General features: G+C 48.0%; 1 long non-coding RNA gene across 1 annotated transcript in view; it reads left to right on the forward strand.

Moving 5' to 3' along the window:
- Positions 1 to 2,582: 2,582 nt before the first annotated feature.
- LOC147708276 (uncharacterized) overlaps positions 2,583 to 15,617 on the forward strand; it is a 140,067-nt gene continuing 127,032 nt past the window's right edge. Inside the window, exons 1-3 of the long non-coding RNA XR_015296494.1 lie at positions 2,583 to 2,705; positions 2,793 to 2,851; positions 2,941 to 3,006. This is a non-coding gene — a long non-coding RNA (uncharacterized LOC147708276). The remainder of the gene's footprint in view (positions 2,706 to 2,792; positions 2,852 to 2,940; positions 3,007 to 15,617) is intronic.

Consider the following 15,617-nt stretch of genomic DNA (forward strand, 5'->3'; position numbering starts at 1 on the left):
GTACAGACTTTACCAAATTGAAAATAGAAACCTTAGACTTCTGCAGGAAATTAAGGCTTAAAGCCTTCTTTTTCAACCAACCGGCTTCTCAGAATATAGAGACAACAGGATTGAGAAACAAATCCAAATTTGTTCCGTATCAAAATATTCCGAAGCAAATACAAGCGTTTGAGCAAATCATGCTCTCTTCTATCAACAAAATGGCAAGAACTAAGAAATACGTGCCTCCAAACATCAGTAAGGGTGAATTACATGCAATACAAAGCCTTAAGGAAGACCCCTCCCTTGTCATAAAACAGGCTGACAAGGGCGGAGCGGTCGTTATCTGGCCTCGCGACAAATATGTCGCTGAGGGACTCAAACAGGTCAACAATACCACATGGTATCGAGCTCTAAATGAGGATCCCACAAAGCAGATCCAGGGATTGATCACCGAAGCATTAACACAAGGGAAAGAGGAAGGCTTTTTGGGTAGTAAAGAATTTGAATTTTTGAATAAAAAATTTCCTCGAATACCGGTCTTATATTTACTCCCCAAAATACATAAAAACCTAGACGAACCACCAGGGCGCCCGATTGTGTCGGGCTGTGACTCCTGCTTGGAGCCAATATCCAAGTACGTGGATTTCTTTTTAAAGCCCTTTTTGACGGAGGTCAAATCGTATCTCAGAGATACTACAGATTTCCTAACAAAGGTGGAAGGAACTAGTTTTGACCCATCTAAACATATAATGGCGACCATGGACGTTACGTCCCTTTACACACAAATTCCTCAGGAAGAAGCATTAGAGGTAATTGAGTTGTTTTTAGACAAAAGGGAAAAGCCACACAGAGTGCCTACTGCATTTATTTTAAAGCTTGCAGCAATAGCATTACGGAAGAACTACTTTACATTTAACGATCGGTTCTATATGCAAATCAAGGGCACTGCCATTGGGTGTCCTTATGCCCCAGAAATGGCAGTGCTCTACATGGCACAGTATGAGTCCTTGTTTGTAGAGAATAACAACCCATACAAGGACAATATCATACAATGGTGGCGGTACATAGACGACGTCTGGCTCCTGTGGCAGGGGAGCCAGACCGAACTCCTGGCGTTCCATGACTGGATCAACAATAGACATAGTGACATCAAATTCTCTATTGAGACAAGCACTACGAGAATGACGTTCTTGGACGTCGAGGTCACCTGCGAGGATGGCAAATTGAAAACATCTCTATATAAGAAACTGACTGATAAGAATACCATTCTCTATCACAAAAGCTACCACCCCAGAAGCCTGAAGGCCAATTTGCCGTATGGGCAAATGTTACGTATCCGAAGAAATTGCTCCGAGATAGGGGACTACGACCATCATGCCCAGACTTTCTGCAATGAAATGATCCATAGGGGATATCCACGGAAGCTCTTGAAGAATTCTTACAAAAGGGCTAGGTTTACCCCTCAGGAAACCTTACTACAAATCAAGGAGAAGAAGGAATTAGACCGAATAGTATGCGTCACGACTTTTGGGCCCGACACGCACAAGCTTAGACAAGCGGTCCTTAAAAACTGGCACCTGTTGGACCTGGAATGCCCTTTTCCGCGCCCCATTTTCGCATACAAAAAGAATCAGAGTTTGGGACAACAAATTGTGAGAGCAGATCTCCTGAAGTCCCAACCGAAACATGATCTTCTTGCGTTATGGGACATGAAACCATTAGAAGGGCACCATAGGTGCGGCAATTGTGTTTCATGTGGTAGCACTATTGAAGGTACTGAGTTCCGGCACCAAGGAGTGAAGTGGAAACACCTTGGTTTCTCGAACTGCAAAATAAAAAACGTAATTTACGTGATCATCTGCCCATGTTCGAGGATCTATATAGGCAAAACAAACCAGCAGGTCAACCTCCGAATAGGACAACACAGGACAAGGATCAAAAAGAAAATACTCACAGCCCCTATGGTTGAACATTTCCTTGAAATGTCCCACAATGAGAATGACTTTAGGTGGTCTGTTCTTCACACAATGAGTCACGTACAGCGCCCCGCTGACATTGATAAGATGCTACTTGAAAAGTAAGCATACCTTATTTTGAAATTTAACTGTATAATGACTGGCTTAAACAACATGTCAGAATTGTCAAGAATATGAGACTTTGCGTCATACCGCCAGATTGTCACTGTTAAGACTGCAATATGCAGCTGACAACTATACAATACTAATTGTTTGACCCAAGGTGGTGAAAACCAATACCGAATTGTTTTAACACTTTTTCTAATGACACACCCCTGCACCCCCCATTTTGAAACGCGGCGATCGAACAACCCAGAATTGCCACCCACAAACACCTTCAAATTCTAATACACTCCAAATCCCATAATGCATTTATCACAATAGCGGTGCCTTTATACTCTTGTAAAATGGATGCCGGCTCCACAAACGAGCAGTGAGTGACCGAGAAGCACCGTGTGTATGCGGCAGAAGCAGCCCGTAGAATCAGGTAATGCCACACAAACGGCCGCACAGGCCGTGTTTGTTTACAATACAAACCAGAGAACCGCGAGGTGATTGACAATGCATTTCCCTTTTTAGAGAACAACGGATTTTTGTCAAAATCGGAACATGCGAGCAGTAAAAGGAAAGCGATTTCGATATCTCTACAGCCCCGGACGGGGCGGTAGACGGGGGCGAGAGGCGGCGCCTCACTCTACAAAAATACAGGTACAAGAGCTTTCGAAATCTGGCCCCAAAGTTAGATGAACTGCGTTGTGTTAAATCCATGCACTCATAAGTGTATTGTCCAAACAGGTAGACGTGGCACCTATTATTGAGAAGACGAAGTATCTTCACGGTGGTGTGCTTGACAGGTACGAGTAGCACATAATGTATACAAGCACCTTAAGTTTCATCAAAACATACTGGGTTGCTAAAAGCAGGTTATGTGTTGTTTAAATAGGATTGAGAGCACAAGAAAAAGTTATTCCTCCGCCTATCCTTGCATCGCAAGATTGCTCAGATTAAGGTATGAATTCCTGAAATATAACAATAGGTTGTTGTAATGCCCCATGATTACGTATTGTAAATGTGGACAAAAATTTTATGTTCATTTCCTAGATTGTTTTTGTGAAAAAGTTGTCCCAGTTGAGACTGAAAAAAGGATTGTGTCCACTAATAGGTCATTACAGGTCATCTACATAGGAACATACAGGTACATTTATCTCTTATCCAAACGTGGTATCTCAGAAAAGAGGCCAACTGGTTGAATTAGAACTTGTTTTTTTTACATCCTAACAGAAAAATAACAGAGCCCTGATGATGGTTTGGACATTTATGGCCCGAACTTGAAACGCGTCGGCAAATCCAGCAAGAGCTAATTACAACATTTAGTGTGTTTTAGGCTAAAATTGATACATGCTTTTTTTGCTCTTGTAATGAATTGGCTCTCTTCATGAAAATAATTTTGACTATTGAAATGGTTTAATATATTGCAAAATTGTTGCACTGCAATGTGTATTGTTCGTTGGATGTAATATTAATGTTATTTGTTTGGATATTTTCGTAATGTGTTTTGTGTTAATTGTTTATTGAGTAAGACTGTCAGTAATTTTTTGTATTGTGTATTCTCTTTCTGCCATTTGAAATAATTTTTGTATAAAGAACATGACTAAAAGGTATAAATAAATATACAGGATCAGATTTAATGAAATTGTTTATTTGGTCCCTATTCACAATTAAACTGAGAAGGGGGCAATTTTTTGTATGTTAGAATAGGCTGGGCAAGCAAAAAAGAAATGGCCTAGTGACTGTTTTTGGTCCTCACACCAGGGGCAAAACTCATTTTTCTGTCCAAGCTATTTACTGGTGAATGATCTCAACGGAAGCGACCCGACCCTAAACTGGTGAAATAGCTTCCTATCACCACTCTTGGTGATGGTGATGGTATCCCAGTAAGTCTCTAGAGAAGGGTCAAGTTTGTGCTGTAAGAACCTACCTGACAGAGAGGTGTTGTCTGTCTGTGCTATGAGTTGTTGTCTTACTGTGGACCAATATAGAGCTTTGAATTCCTTTTTTAAGGGGAAGACATTATTATTCGGAGCGATCCAGAGATGGCTTAGGCCCATATTTTCCAGGAGCATTCTTACTTTTTTGAACCAGAGAATATTGCCCGAGCCCACCACAGATCTGACATCCAAGATTTCATTAGCAAAAAGTGCCAGTTCTGGGGTTGTCCACACTCTCCTCCACAAGGCAACCGCTCCGAAACGTGCTACATCATCAATAGGGTGACAACCCAGGTCAAGTAGCAGTGGCTTCAAGGGGCTGTACTGGGGAAGGCCAACAAGATTACGAAGGAATTTATTTTGAACTCTGATTAATGGTGACAAGTCCGAAAAAGCCCATAAGTCCGCGCCGTACAAGATCGATGAACTTATTTTAGCATTGTAAATTTTTAAAGCAGGACCTATCCTTTTGGTCAGTGAGGTTCTCTGTTCCTTAATTAAGCACCCTGTTAGCTGAGCAAACTTCAGAGAGAGTATCACGCTGGGGTTTCCAGCTAAGCCTGTTTTCCAATACAACCCCTAGGTAAGTCATGACTTTAAACTATTCTAATACACTGCCATTCAAACTAACGTTGCCCAACTGCGGTCTATTTTTAGATAAGACCATAAATTTAGTCTTTGTTACATTGACCTGTAGATCATTAGCTTGGCAGAATACCTCAAACCTGTTTAGGGCGGACAGGAGATCCTTCTGCATTTTAGATAGAATAAGGGTGTCATCTGCGAAGATAAGTAGTGGGAACTTATTACCGCCTAGACCAGGGGCATCTGCAGGGAATGTTGCGAAGTACTGCACTACCCTGTTAATGAACAACAGAAAGAGGGTCGGTGCAAGTACGCACCCTTGACGTACACCCCGGGAAACTGGAAATCGCTCTGTAACCTGCCCCTGTTTGCCCCATCTAACCTGCGCAAAGTTTGCTTCGTGTAGTCGGATTACTATTTCAACGAGTTCTAGGGACATCCCATACCAGTGTTCCCAGTGCATCCCATAGCTTAGCTCTTGGAACTAAGTCAAAGGCAGACTTTAGGTCTATAAAAGCTGGATAGATAGTTCCACCACCCAGAATAACAACCTTCCAATAAATTAAAATAAATCTAAATACCTGATCAATCGTGCTTACACAGGATCTAAAACCAGCTTGTAAGGGGGACAAGACATTCTCTAGGTCCATACAAATCTGGATCTTAGCAAGCACCATCCTAGCTATAATTTTCTGAATGGCATCTATTAAACTGATGGGGCAGAACGATCCCCCTTTTTAAATATAGCCAGGATCTCAGCTCCTAGCCAAGAATCTGGGATTTGTGCACCCTTCGCAATAGCATTGGCAAGAAAGGTAATGTAAGGCACCCAATTAATTAAGTCAAATTTAAATAGATCTGCCGGGATGCAGTCCATACCTGGTGCTTTTCTTCCTTGTACCATCCTCAGCGCGTTCTCTACATCTTTCCCAACAAACACTAGGGAGTGGCTCGGGTCAGTACTTGTGGGGAAAGAACAGGGGGGGGGGAACTGTCACAGGTTCAAGTCCCCTAAACTGAGACTCAAAATATTCGACCCAAACTGCGGCACACACCTGGTTATCCGGGACTTGGGATTCCACTGCGCTTCCCCATTTAACTATCTGCCAGAACTTTGTCTGGTCTCTCGACCTACTTGCCACTAGTAGATCCTGTCAGTACTGATCATCCCAGTCCTTTTTGGCCTGTTTTTGGATTTTCCTGTATGTAATCCTTGCTGTCCTAATGTCCTTGGTATTCCGTGATTTAATGGCTTTCACCAGAGAGCCATAAGCAGAGCGGCATGATTTATTGTACCAATGATTGCCTGGTTTAAGAGATGGTAGATGGTAGTTTACTGGGTTTGGCACGTTTTGGAGAAATGGGATTTCAATACCCCAAAAAAGCTGCTCATGAAGAGCACTAGTTTTAGCAATCTGGTCTTCCTGTAAGGCACACAAAGTGGTAAAAACCTCCTGAGAGATCTTGTCTGAAATTAGGGGATCATCGACTACCCTATCCCACCGGACCGGTCGCTCTCTGGGCGGGCAGATATTATCATATCTTCGAGAAGGGACCAGTACTCAACCTTGATTAGAATATAATCGATTCTGCTTGAATTGATACCATTATCAAAGGTTACCCGACCGGATTTATCAGACCTGGATCGACCATTAACAGCTCTCAAACCCCGCTCGAGGCAGAAGCCCAGCCACTGTATGGCCACTTCTGTCCACTTCTTTATCCGATTTAGGTCGAGGCAGAGGATATTCTACTGTGCATCTTCCTCTGCTAAAATATCTTCCCCCACAAGAAGTAAGGGTTCAAATGTATAATTGAAATCCCCTGCCACAATCATGAGGCAATCCATCCCGACAGAGTTGAGAATGAGATCCAGCTCTTTAGTAATTCCCGAGTTCCGCCCCCCAGGCTGGCCTCTAACATATATATTAATAATGATGATCTCCATCTTATTTGGCCGCGACAGTCTTATAACAAGAATGTCGGGGTTAAGCACCATTACTTCAGTGAACCTGTAGCTAAGCGACTGCTTCACCCAGATGGTCAGGCCACCTGACGATCTACCTCTTTTGCATCTAATAGCAGGTTTAAAAAAGTTTAAATACCCCAGGCGATGGATGAGATCAGGGACCCAACTTTCTTGGAAAATCAGGATATCATGGTCCTCAACACAATCTATCCACTCTGCTATTGAGGTTTTACTCCTCAGGCCTGCAATGTTCCGCGAGACAATTTTTAACAGGTTTTCCCTAATAGCGTGCTGAATCTGACCAGACTCCGACGGATTTACCCCTATTGGTCTCCTTCCTGCAATAGGGCCCCCACTTGCTGAGGAGCCTGGGCACGACCTCACCAAACCTTGTTCGACGGCATCACCCCCCCTAACCTTCCTCGCTACGATCTCTCCGTCATGCACTGGGGGCATCCTGGGTGAAGGGCAGATGCCTAGACCACTACCAACACTATCACCATCCACCACTGCATGACCCTCAAGGTGATCCGCATCCCTACTCAGTTGACATGCTGTATCTTCCCTTCCCATTGGCTGGACCACCATAAAGCCCCTATAGTTGTTCTCAAGTCAATTCACCCCCTCTAGACCAATAAGTGGGTCAAATCGATTTGTCAGGGGCATATGATACTCAGCCCTGTCAAACGGTTTTACACCAAAAGATCTAATATTACGAATAAAGGAGGTGGGATTGGTTGGTCCATGGTAAGCATAAGCATAAAAGTAATTTAGGCCCAGGGTTTGAACATCTCCCACTCTGCCGAACCTAGGATCATAGCAAATGTACTCTACCACCCTAGGATCTCTAAAGTTGACAATTACGCAGTCACCCTCTATATCCTTCTCTCTACGACCCAACCAACTCACCCTTCTAACATTTAATATCTCTGCGTTTGAGGAAGGTGAGAGTAGTCTGTTCCGGTTGAGCCAGTGGGTGACTTTGTTTTTCAACTCCCTATGTGATTCAATTTTATCAACTCTAATCCCCGGAACTCCCACCAGAATAACCGTGTACGGTACTGACTCTTGGGGGGAGTTTGATACAAGGCAGCCGCTGTATAGTACCCTCGCTTCCCTGTGGAGTTGTCCAACTAGGCGGTATCTTCCCTACCCGCACAGAGGGCGCGGTCTGGCTACTTGCCACCTTGCCAACTCCCGTACCCTTTTCTCCGGTAGGACCAGATCAATCCATCACTACGGGGCGCATCTCAACACGAGGTGGGGGGTTTTGGTTGTTGGCCCTGCCATTTTGGACTGGTTGGGCAGACTCACTACCACTTCTAAGCCCTGGGGGACAAAATGGGTGGGCTTTGGCGCTTGGACCCTCCATGCCTTTTGCTATCCTTTCCAACGCGCTAGAGTTAACTAGTACTAACTTTTTGAGTTGCTCTAGTTTTGAGTTAATCAATTTAATTCTCTCCAAAAGAGGTAGTGTCAGTGATTTAAATAATTTTTCTACTTTGTCGAATAGCCCGTCATTTGCACTACTTAGGGTAGGCAGTTGATTTGGACGCGGGATAGCCATAATTGGACTAGGGGACTGAGCAGTATGTTGTGATGCCGGGTTTGAGATGGTTGTTCTTGATATTTTTGCCTCGCCACCCTTCTGAGGACCACCCCCTCTTTTCCTTTTGCCTACTGAAGGAATTGCCGTTAGTTTTTTGCCGGCTGGTATCGCCCGATTTTGGATTTTAGTTGTGGCACTATTAGGCAGGGGAATTCGAGGCCCTACTTTGCGACCCACTAGAGACAGAGCAACCTGTGGTTATATTTATTGAAGTATCAACCACAGAAGTATCAAGCCCAACCAGCGATAGGCTGGATTTCAGACTCAGGGTGACTAGGGGGACAGCTGTTCCTGGTTGTTCTGGGGTAGTAGCAGACCCGATGGTACCTAGAGATGAACGCTTCCCCGTTAAGAGATCCAAGGACAAGCGTTTCTCCGTTAGGGCTATCTATTTCTTTTTCCAATACCACTGCAACCCTTGTAATGAATTGATCTATGGTACCTGTAACCGCCTCCCCCCCCCCCCCCCCACCCCCGGGGTGGAAAGAGTAACTTTTCGACCCTTCCCAGAGCGAGATGCCATTAGAGATGATGGGTAGGGGACTCAGGCACTGGAAATAACAATCAATATAGACAGAATGTTTAGATGGATTCGGGCTGGGATGATCTGCAGCGCAACAACAATAGGTATAACGTTAGAGGGAATACTCTACACAAACCTGGACTTAGGGGAGTGGCCCAGCCCGGCCTCGATCGTCCTCGGACGGGCTCATACGGGCCCGCCCTTGGCCCGGGCTTCGCCCGTGCTGAGCCTGCACACGTCCTGCGTATCGTGGGCCTAGGCGGTGCTAAGAAGAGGGAGATGGGGGTGGGAAGAGGGCCCAGCTGCGGTGGATGATTGCAGCTAAGCCTGCTGGTCCTCGCAGTCCCCTGCCAAAAGTTTCACAGCAAGTTCAGCCCAAATCGGCAAGCAGTTCACGATATCCTCAACACAGGGACCAAAGAAGGCAGGTTATGTAGAGAAAGTCACTGCACCACAAACGGCTGAGAGCGGCACCCCTCTATGTACTGTCTCCCAGCTAATATTGTAAAGACATATACTGTTGTGTAAGCAAGTCAAGTTGTCCGTGCGGTGTTCCAGGCTCACGTGTTACCTAACCATGCTATCACTCACCCTGTCCAGACCCTACGCTCGATCACCCTGCGATGGCACTAGGTCTATCCCTTCCAGGGCCATCAACATGATCTCCCACTCCTGTGCTATGGGATACTTCCTCTGAACTTTTTCCTCCTCCCTTCTCAGCGTCATTCCCTCTGCTCTGCCCCACTTTACCAGTTCCATCTGCCTTGCGGCCGTCCCAGTTGGTCTGGGGGATTTCCACCTCTTTGTCAGAGCCCTGATAGCTATCAAAAGAGCCGGATCCAAGAATCTCAATTTGTCCTTCAGCGCCTTGGACCTTTTGCGGAACCCCACTAGGCAGTATAGAATCTCTTCAGGTACAGGCAAGTGAGTTGTATTTCTCAGAACCTGACATACCCAAGCCCAATATCCACGTAGACATGCACAGGACCAGAGCATGTGCAGGAATCCAGCCTCCTCTACTCCGCAACGTGGACAGCAATGGGGGGAGTCCGGGAACATTCTATGTAGCCTCTGAGGGGACAGGTACGCCCTATGCAGTACCATTGTTTGTATAAATCTAAATTTCACATTCCGCGACACCCTCCTGGGATGCTCCAGAATAAACTGCCATGCCTTATCTGTGAGTATTATGTCTGCGTCCTGAGCCCAAGTATCCCGAAGCATATCCAGCGGAATTGCTGCGTGTGCTCTGACTCCAGAAAATAACCAGCGCACTAAGTGTCCCCCAGCCCCCATATAATAGAGCAGGTAGACCATTTCATGTTGCGCGGGTTGAGTTCGTTGTGGTGCCCAGGTGTTCTGAATGTAGTGGAAACCGTGGCATGTAGCAAATACAATCTAGGGGGAGCGCCTGTAATTTGAAAAAAGGACTCATGGTCTAGCAGAGTGTCATTACCAAAAAAGGCCCCCACCTCTACTACCCCAGCCTCCGTCCAGGGGCGCAGTATGTCTTGTGTTAGCCTGCCCTGATGCGTCGGGATACCCAATAAGGGAATGTTCGCCGCGTATAGCTTTACTGATGAGGTGTAGGACAGTGCTCGTCTCCAGCACAATATGGCCGTGTGCAGGAGCGGGTGACAATCTGGATGAAGCCGCCTTTGTGGTAGCAACAAGAAGTGCCACTCTCCCCGTGCCAGTCACTCAGGTGTATAGTCGATCTCATGGAGGTTCCTACCGGCCACCCAATGTGAGAGCCACTGGAGTTGGCTGGCATAATAATAGCCCCGAAAATCTGGGACCCCCAGGCCCCCCGAGTCGGTTCCCAACTGGAGCTTGTGAAGGCTAATGCGTCTCCGACCATTACCCCAGATCAGAGTAGTTAGAATGGTATGAAGTGTGGTAAACACTTGTTGGGAGACGGTCACAGGCATGTTTACAAAATAATACAAGAGGCGTGGGAACATAACCATCTTAGAGATTGCGACTCGGCCCATAACGGACAGGGGCAAGGAGATCAAAAAACCCATGCTGCTCCAGAGCCGGGTACTGGCATGCTTAATATTACCATCAATTTGGTCTTCTGGTGATCTATATACCTGGATCCCCAGATATTTGAACGTGGTCTGCGCGACCGATATCTCGTGCGTCCCGAAGCGGATGGAAGTGGGGTGTAGTGCCTCATTGAAATAAAAGCCTGTCGATTTTGCTGGGTTGATGGCCAGGCCTGATACTTCCTCAAAGCGGCAAAAAATATCAGAAGCAGGCTCTCTCTATAAGTCCCTGAGGTACAACAAGATGTCATCCACGTATATGGATATCAAATTATGCGTACCCCTGATCGATCTACCCATCTGGGCTTCATGAGCCCGGAGCGCTATAGCCAGAGGTTCCGGTGCCAAAACAAATAAAATCGCGGACAGGGGACACCGCTGTCGGGTGCCCCTGTACAACGAGTAACTATCCGACACGTACCTGCCCGTACGCGCCCTGGCCGAAGGGTCTGTGTACAATAGTCTAATCCACCTCAGGAGGGAGTCAGGGAGGCCAAACCGCCTCAGGGCCTCAAACATGAACGTCCATGACAGGGAGTCGGACGCCTGTTTTAGATCTAACGCTATACAGCCTGCCCGGGGATATTCCTGAGGCGTGCTTGTCATGAGGGCATGCAGTCTCCGAGTGTTCAGGGACGTGCTGCGTCCCGGGAGGAACCCGCATTGATCCTGATGCACCAGTGCGGGTAGGTGGGATTGTAAGCGCAGGGCTATAGCCTTACTCAGGATCTTATATTCCGTAGAGAGCATTGATAAGTGCCTATAATTTGTCATGTCCAAGGCATCCCTGCCGGGCTTAGGTATTGATGTAACTAAGGCTTGCATCGTCGTTGCCGGTAGATGTCCTTCCTCAAACGCTGCCCCGAACACCTTATCCAGGACAGGTGCTAGAGTGTCTAGGTATGTTGCATAGAACTCCACCAGGAGTCCGTCTGTACCCGGTGTCTTATTGCAGTTAAGGGAACTAATTGCCACCCGTATTTCATGTTGCGTAATGGGCCCGTCCAAGTCCCTCTGTCTATCCTCCGACAGGGTAGGGAACGGGAGGCCATGCAGGAGCACAGACACCTGTTCTGGGTCCTCCAAGTCAAAAGAAGCATATAATGCTCTCAGGTGGTCGTGGAACGCTTTGTTAATCTCAGATTGCGTGCGGGCCAAACCGCTGGACATGTCGCGTATCTGTGTTATCACCGGGGGGTCCGGTCGGTCCCGTAGCAGGCGGGCCAATAGTGTACCTGATCTATCAGCATCAGCGTGCTGACGGCGTAAATACTCTTTATAATCAATGTTTCTCAGCGTCTCCAATACTTCCGTATGATCTATATTCCCTTTCTGCAGCTCCCCCTTCTTCTCAGGATCTACACTCGTCTCCCTTTCCAATATCTTTAGGCGGTTCTCCACCTCACAGAGTTTCCTGTAAATTTCCTGTCTGGATCCTACCAACTGGCCTATGGCAGCTCCCCGTACCACAACATTCATGGCATCCCATACTACTAAATTAGAAGAGGCAGAGTCCCAATTTTCTCTAAAGTAATTAGACAATGTGTCAGAGAGCGTCGCGCGGAAGGGACCATCCTCCAGAAGGAGCGGGTTGAGCCTCCAGGTAGGTACAGGGGTCGGCACCCTTCCGCAAAGGAGGCTGAGGGACAGGGGTCTATGGTCAGAGACAGTTTTGGCTAGGTACTCTGGGCTCCCGATCCTAGAAATCAGTGACCGTGAGCATAGAAATCGGTTTATCCGAGTGTGGAGGTTGTGTACGGTGGAATAGAATGAGTATTCCTTGTAATCTGGATTGAAGGCACGCCATGCATCCATCAAGCCCCAGCCCTCCGCCCAGGTTAGAAGTACTTCAGACAGCCGTGAGGCTCCAGTCATTTGGAGGGGGGGTGTGATCTATCCAGATCCAGGCTCAGGACAATGTTCCAGTCTCCGCCCAATACCCAGGGGACGTTCGCCCAGTCCAAGAGTGCCAAACCAACTGTGTGCAGAAATTTATCCTGCACAAAATTCGGGGCGTATATACTGCCGAGTACAATTAATTCACCATCTAAGGTGCCTTTCACCAGAATAAATCTATCCTGTTCATCTATTTTCCTCTCTATCTCCTCAAATGGCGCCCCATGTCTGACCCAGATAGTCGCCCCCCTGGAGAAGGCCGAGAATGTCGTAGAGTAATTAGTACCTCTCCACTTCTTTCACAGTTTCTGGGCTTCTGATACCGTAAAGTGGGATTCCTGGAGGAAAGCAACTTGTGTGTGATGCTTAAGCAGGAAGGAGTGGATCTGGTGTCTTTTCTGTATCGCCCCAAGCCCCTGCACATTCCAGATAGTGTATTGATAAGATCCTACTGCATCAGCCATAATCATCTATTGCCAAGCATAAGAGTGTCAGTGGGCTCACAGCGCAAGCCCATATAACTAATGACCAGGAGACTACATATTCGAAAATTCCCTCCCAAAACTGAACAAACAAGGCGCAGCAAAACAACACTGCCGGGCCAAACATAAGAACAGTAAACAAATAAGTCCAAGGACGAGTGTGTTCGCCATTGGGGGGGTGGCCAAGCACTACTATGTTCATCTGTGTATTCGAACCGGGTACCGCTGGCTCAACGGCGTACCGTCCTGGTGGCACCATGTTAGAAAAAATCTGCACGTAAACACGTACTGCAGATACCCTCACCATGTGAACCAATAGACCCACTAGGGTCGCACTCAACCAGGGTTCCCTCCCTACTCATTCCATCTCACAAGTGCAAGGAAGCAGCGGGTATGCACATTATAACCAGCGTTCAATACTTATTACCAAACCCATGGATATCTGTTTGTACTATGAGTCAACAACAGCAAGCAGTGAGCACAAAGTAAAAGATATCGTGCGCTGCAGGTAACCAGTCCACTCCAAACGAAGCCGTGTATCCCTTTAGTTGTCCAGCATATCATCTGCCGCTCGGGGTGTGACAGTAGGGAACAGGATCACACTGTTGTCCGAGTCAGAGGGGACCGTGCTGTCGTCTGAGTCCATCGGTATCTTCCCCGAATCCTCTCTGCACGTGCCCACCATCGCCACAGCACCCGACTGATCCTCCCTCTGTTGTTCCCGTGATGAGCCAAGTTTCCCTATGCTCCTCCTTGCATTTGGGGAGTCCTCTCTTTCTCGACCCGAGTCTCTCCCCGAGCCACCGGTAGCTATATCCTGAGTAGCGTCCTGACTCCCGTCGATGCCCATCACCTCCAGCCATTCCTCGACATCGGATGGGCTCTCGAAGAAATGTGTTTTCCTGCCATGGATGATCTTCAGTCGGGCTGGGAAAAGCAGCGCATATTTCAACTTGGCTCTTTGTAGCTTCTTCTTTGCCTGAGGAGCGCTGTTTCTGGACCGTATTGGTATAGTCTGGGTAGAGGGACACCCTTCGGTGTTCAGGCGCGCCATCAAGACTTTTCTATTCGCTTAACCTGTATTATTCTGCTTTGCTGTTGTTTCATTTTTTTGGCTTATTGACTGAGTTGTGTTTTGTGTACCTTGCAAAGCGCCGGGACGCCCCTTTGCTGGGGCAGCTGAGCGCGGTATAAGTGCAGATAACATAACATAACATATTGGAAAAGGGACTTCTCACGGGCTTTCTGCAGCAAAACATCCCTATCTCGGTAGTTAAGTAATCGTGCTATCAAAGGGAGGCCTGATATGGGCCTACCGGTCGGGATCCTGTATGCCCGTTCTACACAAGTACGGTGATAGACCCTCCATAGTAGCATTGTCTCGGAACCACTGCTCCATGAAATCCTCTGCATGGGCCCCCTCACAGCGTTCAGAAGGCCTATGACGCAGACGTTGTTGCGGCGATTCCGACCTTTCAGCGTCCTCCACGCGGTCCATGAGGGAGGCAACCTGCTGCTGTAGTTGCTGAATAGAGGTGGATTGGTCTGCCACAGTCGGTGTGAGTTCGGAAAGGGCAAGTCCCTGGTCTTTTACCTTGTCCGCCAATTCGTCATGGTCTGCCTTTAACAGTGATAGATTTGTGGTTAGGGCCCCTCCGCCACCTTTGCCCCCTTTTGCACCATGAAGTTCCTGAAGTGCGCCGAAGCCGTACTTTGTAAGATAGGAGCTTTCTGAAGAGAGCGAGCCCCCCCTCCATGGCGTTGTATGTCAGCGGTCTCTTCCGACCTCACCAGTTCCTCCGTGAGTGTCTACTCGTCCCGGTCAATTCGCCCCTCCCTCGGGCTCCACACCGGGTCCCAAGAGCCAATATTCACAAAGGCGGAGGTCGCAAGGTACCAGGGCCTCCAGAGTCCTGTCGGGCGCCAGTGAACTCCTGCTCCCCGCCCACAGCGACACCCAGGCCAGCAGTCCCGCACTCTCAGCGGGCTTTGCTCCACAGGTCACCTTCCCTGGGCCCGCAGGACACAGCCAAGAAGAAAATGAGGCAGCTCCACGTGTCTCCCCTCACCGGCAGTCTCACCTCCGCGGGCAGCCAGTGTCTCAGCAGCCCGGCTTTTCCGTCCCTCCGATGGGGTCCGGGCCGTAACTTTATGTGGCGGGATGGGGGGGGGGGGGGAATTCCCAAATCAGTTCTTTCCCCATGTCGCTCTCTCTTCTGCGTCACATCACCAGTGCCTGGGCGATGCGCGGGTTCCTCTCTTCGGTCACCCGCCCCTGCTCTTTCGCGTGCAATGTGTCAGTCCTCCACCGCTACCGGACCTCCGCAAACACGGGCCAACCCAGTCCAGTGGCAGGCCCCAGCAGATTCTAAGAGCTGGGGTCGTCACTCAACGCCACCCTATGGGGTCCGGGTCTCCTCCCCCTCGAGATCTTGCGGTGTCACAGGTAGGCACCTCGCAGCTGCCTCCGGTCGGGTCACACAGCGTTCCGAGTGCTCCGGAGCGCCGGACCGATCA

This window comes from Lissotriton vulgaris, chromosome 6, assembly GCF_964263255.1.
Source record: "Lissotriton vulgaris chromosome 6, aLisVul1.2, whole genome shotgun sequence".
Taxonomy (NCBI): Eukaryota; Metazoa; Chordata; class Amphibia; order Caudata; family Salamandridae; genus Lissotriton; species Lissotriton vulgaris.